The sequence below is a fragment of the Anomaloglossus baeobatrachus genome, chromosome 7 (genome assembly GCF_048569485.1).
Source record: "Anomaloglossus baeobatrachus isolate aAnoBae1 chromosome 7, aAnoBae1.hap1, whole genome shotgun sequence".
NCBI lineage: Eukaryota > Metazoa > Chordata > Amphibia > Anura > Aromobatidae > Anomaloglossus > Anomaloglossus baeobatrachus.
Window position 1 is genome coordinate 132,200,922 of NC_134359.1, and position 12,560 is coordinate 132,213,481.

Genomic DNA, 12,560 nt, shown 5'->3' on the forward strand with positions numbered 1-12,560 from the left:
GTCCTGTAAACCTGAAGTGCCCATTGTAAGGAAGTGGGTCTATTGTAGTATAGCCCTTTGGCAGGGCAGCCAAAAATTTGGAGGCTCCACATTATCCCTGGATAGATACGTGCATGAGGGCCTGTAAACCTGATGTGCCCATTGTAAGGATGTGGGTCTATTGTAGTATAGCCCTTTGGCAGGGCAGCCAAAAATTGGGAGGCTCCACGTTGTCCCTGGATAGACACGTGCATGAGGGCCTGTAAACCTGAAGTGCCCATTGTAAGGACGTGGGTCTATTGTAGTATAGCCCTTTAGCAGGGCAGCCAAAAATTGGGAGGCTGCACGTTGTCCCTGGATAGAGACGTGCATGATGGCCTGTAAATCTGAAGTGCCCATTGTAAGGAAGTGGGTCTATTGTAGTATAGCCCTTTGGCAGGGCAGCCAAAAATTGGGAGGCTCCACGTTGTCCCTGGATAGAGACGTGCATGAGGGCCTGTAAACCTGAAGTGCCAATTGTAAGGAAGTGGGTCTATTGTAGTATAGCCCTTTGGCAGGGCAGCCAAACATTGGGAGGCTCCACATTGTCCCTGGATAGAGACGTGCATGAGGGCCTGTAAACCTGAAGTGCCCATTGTAAGGAAGTGGGTCTATTGTAGTATAGCCCTTTGGCAGGGCAGCCAAACATTGGGAGGCTCCACATTGTCCCTGGATAGAGACGTGCATGAGGGCCTGTAAACCTGAAGTGCCCATTGTAAGGAAGTGGGTCTATTGTAGTATAGCCCTTTGGCAGGGCAGCCAAAAATTGGGAGGCTCCACGTTGTCCCTGGATAGAGACGTGCATGAGGACCTGTAAACCTGAAGTGCCCATTGTAAGTAAGTGGGTCTATTGTAGTATAGCCCTTTGGCAGGGCAGCCAAAAATTGGGAGGCTCCACGTTGTCCCTGGATAGAGACGTGCATGAGGGCCTGTAAACCTGAAGTGCCCATTGTAAGGAAGTGGGTCTATTGTAGTATAGCCCTTTGGCAGGGCAGCCAACAATTGGGAGCCTCCACATTGTCCCTGGATAGAGACATGCATGAGGGCCTGTAAACCTGAAGTGCCCATTATAAGGAAGTGGGTCTATTGTATTATAGCCCATTGGCAGGGCAGCCAACAATTGAGAGGCTCCACGTTGTCCCTGGATAGAGACGTCCATGAGGGCCTGTAAACCTGAAGTGCCCATTGTAAGGAAGTGGGTCTATTGTAGTATAGCCCTTTGGCAGGGCAGCCAAACATTGGGAGGCTCCACATTGTCCCTGGATAGAGACGTGCATGAGGGCCTGTAAACCTGAAGTGCCCATTGTAAGGAAGTGGGTCTATTGTAGTATAGCCCTTTGGCAGGGCAGCCAAAAATTGGGAGACTCCACGTTGTCCCTGGATAGAGACGTGCATGATGGCCTGTAAACCTGAAGTGCCCATTGTAAGGAAGTGGGTCTATTGTAGTATAGCCCTTTGTCAGGGCAGCCAAAAATTGGGAGGCTCCATGTTGTCCCTGGATAGAGACGTGCATGATGGCCTGTAAACCTGAAGTGCCCATTGTAAGGAAGTGGGTCTATTGTAGTATAGCCCTTTGGCAGGGCAGCCAAAAATTGGGAGGCTCCACATTGTCCCTGGATAGAGACGTGCATGATGGCCTGTAAACCTGAAGTGCCCATTGTAAGGAAGTGGGTCTATTGTAGTATAGCCCTTTGGCAGGGCAGCCAAAAATTGGGAGGCTCCACGTTGTCCCTGGATAGAGACGTGCATGAGGGCCTGTAAACCTGAAGTGCCCATTGTAAGGAAGTGGGTCTATTGTAGTATAGCCCTTTGGCAGGGCAGCCAAAAATTGGGAGGCTCCACATTGTCCCTGGATAGAGACGTGCATGATGGCCTGTAAACCTGAAGTGCCCATTGTAAGGAAGTGGGTCTATTGTAGTATAGTCCTTTGGCAGGGCAGCCAAAAATTGGGAGGCTCCACATTGTCCCTGGATAGAGACGTGCATGAGGGCCTGTAAACCTGAAGTGCCCATTGTAAGGAAGTGGGTCTATTGTAGTATAGCCCTTTGGCAGGGCAGCCAAAAATTGTGAGGCTCCTTGTTGTCCCTGGATAGAGACGTGCATGAGGGCCTGTAAACCTGAAGTGCCCATTGTAAGGAAGTGGGTCTATTGTAGTATAGCCCTTTAGCAGGGCAGCCAAAAATTGGGAGGCTGCACGTTGTCCCTGGATAGAGACGTGCATGATGGCCTGTAAATCTGAAGTGCCCATTGTAAGGAAGTGGGTCTATTGTAGTATAGCCCTTTGGCAGGGCAGCCAAAAATTGGGAGGCTCCACGTTGTCCCTGGATAGAGACGTGCATGAGGGCCTGTAAACCTGAAGTGCCCATTGTAAGGAAGTGGGTCTATTGGAGTATAGCCCTTTGGCAGGGCAGCCAAAAATTGGGAGGCTCCACGTTGTCCCTGGATAGAGACGTGCATGAGGGCCTGTAAACCTGAAGTGCCCATTGTAAGGAAGTGGGTCTATTGTAGTATAGCCCTTTGGCAGGGCAGCCAAAAATTGGGAGGCTCCACGTTGTCCCTGGATAGAGACGTGCATGAGGGCCTGTAAACCTGAAGTGCCCATTGTAAGGAAGTGGGTCTATTGTAGTATAGCCCTTTGGCAGGGCAGCCAAAAATTGGGAGGCTCCACATTGTCCCTGGATAGAGACGTGCATGATGGCCTGTAAACCTGAAGTGCCCATTGTAAGGAAGTGGGTCTATTGTAGTATAGTCCTTTGGCAGGGCAGCCAAAAATTGGGAGGCTCCACATTGTCCCTGGATAGAGACGTGCATGAGGACCTGTAAACCTGAAGTGCCCATTGTAAGGAAGTGGGTCTATTGTAGTATAGCCCTTTGGCAGGGCAGCCAAAAATTGGGAGGCTCCACGTTGTCCCTGGATAGAGACGTGCATGAGGGCCTGTAAACCTGAAGTGCCCATTGTAAGGAAGTGGGTCTATTGTAGTATAGCCCTTTGGCAGGGCAGCCAACAATTGGGAGCCTCCACATTGTCCCTGGATAGAGACATGCATGAGGGCCTGTAAACCTGAAGTGCCCATTATAAGGAAGTGGGTCTATTGTAGTATAGCCCATTGGCAGGGCAGCCAACAATTGAGAGGCTCCACGTTGTCCCTGGATAGAGACGTGCATGAGGGCCTGTAAACCTGAAGTGCCCATTGTAAGGAAGTGGGTCTATTGTAGTATAGCCCTTTGGCAGGGCAGCCAAACTTTGGGAGGCTCCACAATGTCCCTGGATAGAGACGTGCATGAGGGCCTGTAAACCTGAAGTGCCCATTGTAAGGAAGTGGGTCTATTGTAGTATAGCCCTTTGGCAGGGCAGCCAAAAATTGGGAGACTCCACGTTGTCCCTGGATAGAGACGTGCATGATGGCCTGTAAACCTGAAGTGCCCATTGTAAGGAAGTGGGTCTATTGTAGTATAGCCCTTTGTCAGGGCAGCCAAAAATTGGGAGGCTCCACGTTGTCCCTGGATAGAGACGTGCATGATGGCCTGTAAACCTGAAGTGCCCATTGTAAGGAAGTGGGTCTATTGTAGTATAGCCCTTTGGCAGGGCAGCCAAAAATTGGGAGGCTCCACGTTGTCCCTGGATAGAGACGTGCATGAGGGCCTGTAAACCTGAAGTGCCCATGGTAAGGAAGTGGGTCTATTGTAGTATAGCCTTTTGGCAGGGCAGCCAAAAATTGGGAGGCTCCACGTTGTCCCTGGATAGAGACGTGCATGAGGGCCTGTAAACCTGAAGTGCCCATTGTAAGGAAGTGGGTCTATTGTAGTATAGCCCTTTGGCAGGGCAGCCAAAAATTGGGAGGCTCCACGTTGTCCCTGGATAGCGACATGCATGAGGGCCTGTAAACCTGAAGTGCCCATTATAAGGAAGTGGGTCTATTGTAGTATAGCCCATTGGCAGGGCAGCCAACAATTGGGAGGCTCCACATTGTCCCTGGATAGAGACGTGCATGAGGGCCTGTAAACCTGAAGTGCCTATTGTAAGGAAGTGGGTCTATTGTAGTATAGCCCTTTGGCAGGGCAGCCAAAAATTGGGAGGCTCCACGTTGTCCCTGGATAGAGACGTGCATGATGGCCTGTAAACTTGAAGTGCCCATTGTAAGGAAGTGGGTCTATTGTAGTATAGCCCTTTGGCAGGGCAGCCAAAAATTGGGAGGCTCCACATTGTCCCTGGATAGAGACGTGCATGAGGGCCTGTAAACCTGAAGTGCCCATTGTAAGGAAGTGGGTCTATTGTAGTATAGCCCTTTGGTAGGGCAGCCAAAAATTGGGAGGCTCCACGTTGTCCCTGGATAGAGACGTGCATGATGGCCTGTAAACCTGAAGTGCCCATTGTAAGGAAGTGGGTCTATTGTAGTATAGCCCTTTGGCAGGGCAGCCAAAAATTGGGAGGCTCCACGTTGTCCCTGGATAGAGACGTGCATGAGGGCCTGTAAACCTGAAGTGCCCATTGTAAGGAAGTGGGTCTATTGTAGTATAGCCCTTTGGCAGGGCAGCCAAAAATTGGGAGACTCCACGTTGTCCCTGGATAGAGACGTGCATGAGGGCCTGTAAACCTGAAGTGCCCATTGTAAGGAAGTGGGTCTATTGTAGTATAGCCCTTTGGCAGGGCAGCCAAAAATTGGGAGGCTCCACATTGTCCCTGGATAGAGACGTGCATGATGGCCTGTAAACCTGAAGTGCCCATTGTAAGGAAGTGGATCTATTGTAGTATAGCCCTTTGGCAGGGCAGCCAAAAATTGGGAGGCTCCACGTTTTCCCTGGATAGAGACGTGCATGAGGGCCTGTAAACCTGAAGTGCCCATTGTAAGGAAGTGGGTCTATTGTAGTATAGCCCTTTGGCAGGGCAGCCAAAAATTGGAAGGCTCCACATTGTCCCTGGATAGAGACATGCATGAGGGCCTGTAAACCTGAAGTGCCCATTATAAGGAAGTGGGTCTATTGTAGTACAGCTTTTTGGCTGGGCAGCCAACAATTGGGAGGTTCCACGTTGTCCCTGGATAGAGACGTGCATGAGGGCCTGTAAACCTGAAGTGCCCATTGTAAGGAAGTGGGTCTATTGTAGTATAGCCCTTTGGCAGGGCAGCCAAAAATTGGGAGGCTCCACGTTGTCCCTGGATAGAGACGTGCATGAGGGCCTGTAAACCTGAAGTGCCCATTGTAAGAAAGTGGGTCTATTGTAGTATAGCCCTTTGGCAGGGCAGCCAAAAATTGGGAGTCTCCACGTTGTCCCTGGATAGAGACGTGCATGAGGTCCTGTAAACCTGAAGTGCCCATTGTAAGGAAGTGGGTCTATTGTAGTATAGCCCTTTGGCAGGGCAGCCAAAAATTTGGAGGCTCCACATTATCCCTGGATAGAGACGTGCATGAGGGCCTGTAAACCTGATGTGCCCATTGTAAGGAAGTGGGTCTATTGTAGTATAGCCCTTTTGCAGGGCAGCCAAAAATTGGGAGGCTCCACGTTGTCCCTGGATAGACACGTGCATGAGGGCCTGTAAACCTGAAGTGCCCATTGTAAGGAAGTGGGTCTATTGTAGTATAGCCCTTTGGCAGGGCAGCCAAAAATTTGGAGGCTCCACATTGTCCCTGGATAGAGACGTGCATGATGGCCTGTAAACCTGAAGTGCCCATTGTAAGGAAGTGGGTCTATTGTAGTATAGCCCTTTGGCAGGGCAGCCAAAAATTGGGAGGCTCCACGTTGTCCCTGGATAGCGACATGCATGAGGGCCTGTAAACCTGAAGTGCCCATTATAAGGAAGTGGGTCTATTGTAGTATAGCCCATTGGCAGGGCAGCCAACAATTGGGAGGCTCCACGTTGTCCCTGGATAGAGACGTGCATGAGGGCCTGTAAACCTGAAGTGCCCATTGTAAGGAAGTGGGTCTATTGTAGTATAGCCCTTTGGCAGGGCAGCCAAAAATTGGGAGGCTCCACGTTGTCCCTGGATAGAGACGTGCATGATGGCCTGTAAACTTGAAGTGCCCATTGTAAGGAAGTGGGTCTATTGTAGTATAGCCCTTTGGCAGGGCAGCCAAAAATTGGGAGGCTCCACATTGTCCCTGGATAGAGACGTGCATGAGGGCCTGTAAACCTGAAGTGCCCATTGTAAGGAAGTGGGTCTATTGTAGTATAGCCCTTTGGCAGGGCAGCCAAAAATTGGGAGGCTCCACGTTGTCCCTGGATAGAGACGTGCATGATGGCCTGTAAACCTGAAGTGCCCATTGTAAGGAAGTGGGTCTATTGTAGTATAGCCCTTTGGCAGGGCAGCCAAAAATTGGGAGGCTCCACGTTGTCCCTGGATAGAGACGTGCATGAGGGCCTGTAAACCTGAAGTGCCCATTGTAAGGAAGTGGGTCTATTGTAGTATAGCCCTTTGGCAGGGCAGCCAAAAATTGGGAGACTCCACGTTGTCCCTGGATAGAGACGTGCATGAGGGCCTGTAAACCTGAAGTGCCCATTGTAAGGAAGTGGGTCTATTGTAGTATAGCCCTTTGGCAGGGCAGCCAAAAATTGGGAGGCTCCACATTGTCCCTGGATAGAGACGTGCATGATGGCCTGTAAACCTGAAGTGCCCATTGTAAGGAAGTGGATCTATTGTAGTATAGCCCTTTGGCAGGGCAGCCAAAAATTGGGAGGCTCCACGTTTTCCCTGGATAGAGACGTGCATGAGGGCCTGTAAACCTGAAGTGCCCATTGTAAGGAAGTGGGTCTATTGTAGTATAGCCCTTTGGCAGGGCAGCCAAAAATTGGAAGGCTCCACATTGTCCCTGGATAGAGACATGCATGAGGGCCTGTAAACCTGAAGTGCCCATTATAAGGAAGTGGGTCTATTGTAGTACAGCTTTTTGGCTGGGCAGCCAACAATTGGGAGGTTCCACGTTGTCCCTGGATAGAGACGTGCATGAGGGCCTGTAAACCTGAAGTGCCCATTGTAAGGAAGTGGGTCTATTGTAGTATAGCCCTTTGGCAGGGCAGCCAAAAATTGGGAGGCTCCACGTTGTCCCTGGATAGAGACGTGCATGAGGGCCTGTAAACCTGAAGTGCCCATTGTAAGAAAGTGGGTCTATTGTAGTATAGCCCTTTGGCAGGGCAGCCAAAAATTGGGAGTCTCCACGTTGTCCCTGGATAGAGACGTGCATGAGGTCCTGTAAACCTGAAGTGCCCATTGTAAGGAAGTGGGTCTATTGTAGTATAGCCCTTTGGCAGGGCAGCCAAAAATTTGGAGGCTCCACATTATCCCTGGATAGAGACGTGCATGAGGGCCTGTAAACCTGATGTGCCCATTGTAAGGAAGTGGGTCTATTGTAGTATAGCCCTTTTGCAGGGCAGCCAAAAATTGGGAGGCTCCACGTTGTCCCTGGATAGACACGTGCATGAGGGCCTGTAAACCTGAAGTGCCCATTGTAAGGAAGTGGGTCTATTGTAGTATAGCCCTTTGGCAGGGCAGCCAAAAATTTGGAGGCTCCACATTGTCCCTGGATAGAGACGTGCATGATGGCCTGTAAACCTGAAGTGCCCATTGTAAGGAAGTGGGTCTATTGTAGTATAGCCCTTTGGCAGGGCAGCCAAAAATTGGGAGGCTCCACGTTGTCCCTGGATAGAGACGTGCATGAGGGCCTGTAAACCTGAAGTGCCCATTGTAAGGAAGTGGGTCTATTGTAGTATAGCCCTTTGGCAGGGCAGCCAAAAATTGGGAGGCTCCACGTTGTCCCTGGATAGAGACGTGCATGAGGGCCTGTAAACCTGAAGTGCCCATTGTAAGGAAGTGGGTCTATTGTAGTATAGCCCTTTGGCAGGGCAGCCAAAAATTGGGAGGCTCCACATTGTCCCTGGATAGAGACGTGCATGAGGGCCTGTAAACCTGAAGTGCCCATTGTAAGGAAGTGGATCTATTGTAGTATAGCCCTTTGGCAGGGCAGCCAAAAATTGGGAGGCTCCACGTTGTCCCTGGATAGAGACGTGCATGAGGGCCTGTAAACCTGAAGTGCCCATTGTAAGGAAGTGGGTCTATTGTAGTATAGCCCTTTGGCAGGGCAGCCAAAAATTGGGAGGCTCCACATTGTCCCTGGATAGAGACATGCATGAGGGCCTGTAAACCTGAAGTGCCCATTATAAGGAAGTGGGTCTATTGTAGTACAGCTTTTTGGCAGGGCAGCCAACAATTGGGAGGCTCCACGTTGTCCCTGGATAGAGACGTGCATGAGGGCCTGTAAACCTGAAGTGCCCATTGTAAGGAAGTGGGTCTATTGTAGTATAGCCCTTTGGCAGGGCAGCCAAAAATTGGGAGGCTCCATATTGTCCCTGGATAGAGACGTGCATGAGGGCCTGTAAACCTGAAGTGCCCATTGTAAGGAAGTGGGTCTATTGTAGTATAGCCCTTTGGCAGGGCAACCAAAAATTGGGAGTCTCCACGTTGTCCCTGGATAGAGACGTGCATGAGGTCCTGTAAACCTGAAGTGCCCATTGTAAGGAAGTGGGTCTATTGTAGTATAGCCCTTTGGCAGGGCAGCCAAAAATTTGGAGGCTCCACATTGTCCCTGGATAGAGACGTGCATGAGGGCCTGTAAACCTGATGTGCCCATTGTAAGGAAGTGGGTCTATTGTAGTATAGCCCTTTTGCAGGGCAGCCAAAAATTGGGAGGCTCCACGTTGTCCCTGGATAGACACTTGCATGAGGGCCTGTAAACCTGAAGTGCCCATTGTAAGGAAGTGGGTCTATTGTAGTATAGCCCTTTGGCAGGGCAGCCAAAAATTTGGAGGCTCCACATTGTCCCTGGATAGAGACGTGCATGAGGGCCTGTAAACCTGAAGTGCCCATTGTAAGGAAGTGGGTCTATTGTAGTATAGCCTTTTGGCAGGGCAGCCAAAAATTGGGAGGCTCCACGTTGTCCCTGGATAGAGACGTGCATGAGGGCCTGTAAACCTGAAGTGCCCATTGTAAGGAAGTGGGTCTATTGTAGTATAGCCCTTTGGCAGGGCAGCCAAAAATTGGGATGCTCCACATTGTCCCTGGATAGAGACGTGCATGGGGGCCTGTAAACCTGAAGTGCCCATTGTAAGGAAGTGGGTCTATTATAGTATAGCCCTTTGGCAGGGCAGCCAAAAATTGGGAGGCTCCACATTGTCCCTGGATAGAGACGTGCATGATGGCCTGTAAACCTGAAGTACCCATTGTAAGGAAGTGGGTCTATTGTAGTATAGCCCTTGGGCAGGGCAGCCAAAAATTTGGAGGCTCCACGTTGTCCCTGGATAGAGACGTGCATGAGGGCCTGTAAACCTGAAGTGCCCATTGTAAGGAAGTGGGTCTATTGTAGTATAACCCTTTGGCAGTGCAGCCAAAAATTGGGAGGCTCCACGTTGTCCCTGGATAGAGACGTGCATGAGGGCCTGTAAACCTGAAGTGCCCATTGTATGGAAGTGGGTCTATTGTAGTATAGCCCTTTGGCAGGGCAGCCAAAAATTGGGAGGCTCCACATTGTCCCTGGATAGAGACGTGCATGATGGCCTGTAAACCTGAAGTGCCCATTGTAAGGAAGTGGGTCTATTGTAGTATAGCCCTTTGGCAGGGCAGCCAAAAATTGGGAGGCTCCACGTTGTCCCTGGATAGAGACGTGCATGAGGGCCTGTAAACCTGAAGTGCCCATTGTAAGAAAGTGGGTCTATTGTAGTATAGCCCTTTGGCAGGGCAGCCAAAAATTGGGAGTCTCCACGTTGTCCCTGGATAGAGACGTGCATGAGGTCCTGTAAACCTGAAGTGCCCATTGTAAGGAAGTGGGTCTATTGTAGTATAGCCCTTTGGCAGGGCAGCCAAAAATTTGGAGGCTCCACATTATCCCTGGATAGAGACGTGCATGAGGGCCTGTAAACCTGATGTGCCCATTGTAAGGAAGTGGGTCTATTGTAGTATAGCCCTTTTGCTGGGCAGCCAAAAATTGGGAGGCTCCACGTTGTCCCTGGATAGACACGTGCATGAGGGCCTGTAAACCTGAAGTGCCCATTGTAAGGAAGTGGGTCTATTGTAGTATAGCCCTTTGGCAGGGCAGCCAAAAATTTGGAGGCTCCACATTGTCCCTGGATAGAGACGTGCATGATGGCCTGTAAACCTGAAGTGCCCATTGTAAGGAAGTGGGTCTATTGTAGTATAGCCCTTTGGCAGGGCAGCCAAAAATTGGGAGGCTCCACGTTGTCCCTGGATAGAGACGTGCATGAGGGCCTGTAAACCTGAAGTGCCCATTGTAAGGAAGTGGGTCTATTGTAGTATAGCCCTTTGGCAGGGCAGCCAAAAATTGGGAGGCTCCACGTTGTCCCTGGATAGAGACGTGCATGAGGGCCTGTAAACCTGAAGTGCCCATTGTAAGGAAGTGGGTCTATTGTAGTATAGCCCTTTGGCAGGGCAGCCAAAAATTGGGAGGCTCCACATTGTCCCTGGATAGAGACGTGCATGAGGGCCTGTAAACCTGAAGTGCCCATTGTAAGGAAGTGGATCTATTGTAGTATAGCCCTTTGGCAGGGCAGCCAAAAATTGGGAGGCTCCACGTTGTCCCTGGATAGAGACGTGCATGAGGGCCTGTAAACCTGAAGTGCCCATTGTAAGGAAGTGGGTCTATTGTAGTATAGCCCTTTGGCAGGGCAGCCAAAAATTGGGAGGCTCCACATTGTCCCTGGATAGAGACATGCATGAGGGCCTGTAAACCTGAAGTTCCCATTATAAGGAAGTGGGTCTATTGTAGTACAGCTTTTTGGCAGGGCAGCCAACAATTGGGAGGCTCCACGTTGTCCCTGGATAGAGACGTGCATGAGGGCCTGTAAACCTGAAGTGCCCATTGTAAGGAAGTGGGTCTATTGTAGTATAGCCCTTTGGCAGGGCAGCCAAAAATTGGGAGGCTCCATATTGTCCCTGGATAGAGACGTGCATGAGGGCCTGTAAACCTGAAGTGCCCATTGTAAGGAAGTGGGTCTATTGTAGTATAGCCCTTTGGCAGGGCAACCAAAAATTGGGAGTCTCCACGTTGTCCCTGGATAGAGACGTGCATGAGGTCCTGTAAACCTGAAGTGCCCATTGTAAGGAAGTGGGTCTATTGTAGTATAGCCCTTTGGCAGGGCAGCCAAAAATTTGGAGGCTCCACATTGTCCCTGGATAGAGACGTGCATGAGGGCCTGTAAACCTGATGTGCCCATTGTAAGGAAGTGGGTCTATTGTAGTATAGCCCTTTTGCAGGGCAGCCAAAAATTGGGAGGCTCCACGTTGTCCCTGGATAGACACTTGCATGAGGGCCTGTAAACCTGAAGTGCCCATTGTAAGGAAGTGGGTCTATTGTAGTATAGCCCTTTGGCAGGGCAGCCAAAAATTTGGAGGCTCCACATTGTCCCTGGATAGAGACGTGCATGAGGGCCTGTAAACCTGAAGTGCCCATTGTAAGGAAGTGGGTCTATTGTAGTATAGCCTTTTGGCAGGGCAGCCAAAAATTGGGAGGCTCCACGTTGTCCCTGGATAGAGACGTGCATGAGGGCCTGTAAACCTGAAGTGCCCATTGTAAGGAAGTGGGTCTATTGTAGTATAGCCCTTTGGCAGGGCAGCCAAAAATTGGGAGGCTCCACATTGTCCCTGGATAGAGACGTGCATGATGGCCTGTAAACCTGAAGTACCCATTGTAAGGAAGTGGGTCTATTGTAGTATAGCCCTTGGGCAGGGCAGCCAAAAATTTGGAGGCTCCACGTTGTCCCTGGATAGAGACGTGCATGATGGCCTGTAAACCTGAAGTGCCCATTGTAAGGAAGTGGGTCTATTGTAGTATAACCCTTTGGCAGTGCAGCCAAAAATTGGGAGGCTCCACGTTGTCCCTGGATAGAGACGTGCATGAGGGCCTGTAAACCTGAAGTGCCCATTGTATGGAAGTGGGTCTATTGTAGTATAGCCCTTTGGCAGGGCAGCCAAAAATTGGGAGGCTCCACATTGTCCCTGGATAGAGATGCGCATGAGGGCCTCAAAACATTGTTCCCATTGCAAAGGAGTGGGTCTCCTGTCGTTGTAATGTCCATTCTGAAAGAATGGGCGAAAAAATTTACCACTGGGGGTATACCTGAAACAACGGCCTAACTATTGTAACGGTAATCATGGTGGCGCATGAGGAGAAGGAGGAGCAGTCCAGCGAATATCCAAAGTCCAGAAGTGTGTACCCATGGGTGAGTGGAGGTACATGGCAAATTCCCGTTACAAACTTTAAATTCCGCTCTCATTTGCTGGTGGTGTGGTGAAGTCTGGCCCAATCCAACCCTTGTTCATCTTGATCAGAGTCAGCCTGTCAGTATTTTCAGTTGACAGGCGGGTGCGTTTATCTGTAATGATTCCACCTGCGGCACTAAAAACACGCTCCAACAAAACGCTAGCGGCAGGGCAGGCCAGGACTTCCAAGGCGTAGAGAGCCAATTCATGCCACTAGTGATGAGCGAGTACTAAAAAGCTCGGGTGCTCGAAGCTCGGGCCGAGCCTCCCAAGATACTCGT